The sequence below is a fragment of the Tauraco erythrolophus genome, chromosome 16 (assembly GCF_009769465.1).
Source record: "Tauraco erythrolophus isolate bTauEry1 chromosome 16, bTauEry1.pri, whole genome shotgun sequence".
Taxonomy (NCBI): Eukaryota; Metazoa; Chordata; class Aves; order Musophagiformes; family Musophagidae; genus Tauraco; species Tauraco erythrolophus.
The window spans coordinates 10,339,749-10,340,196 of NC_141480.1; positions in this window are offsets into that span (position 1 = coordinate 10,339,749).

Genomic DNA, 448 nt, shown 5'->3' on the forward strand with positions numbered 1-448 from the left:
CTTCCCACAGCCCGGGGCTCCGCGCCGCTGCCACGCACCACCCTGCGACAGACAGCCCACGCTCAGGGCACGACTCGCGGCCAGGGGGAGATTTTGGGGGCGCGTGGGGAAGCAGGGGGCTGTGATGTGTGCAGGGAGGAGGCAGGAGGGGAGGGCTGTGGCAGCCCCCAGCCAGCTGTCCGGCACTGCGGGTGCCCAGGCAGCACCTCCCCGGGAGAGGGGGGACCTGCTGGGACACGGGCTCCGCTCCCACGGAGGGGATGGGGTGACACACGGGGCTGGACCCTATGGAGAACACAGGGGCGACAAGCGGGTTTGGGACCCCACGGAGGGCACAGGGGTGACGAGTGGGTCTGGGCCCTGCAGAGGGTACGGGGGTGACACGCGGGGCCGGGCCCCTGCGGAAGGCACCGGCATGGCACCGGGGCTGACACCGGCGCTGGCTCCT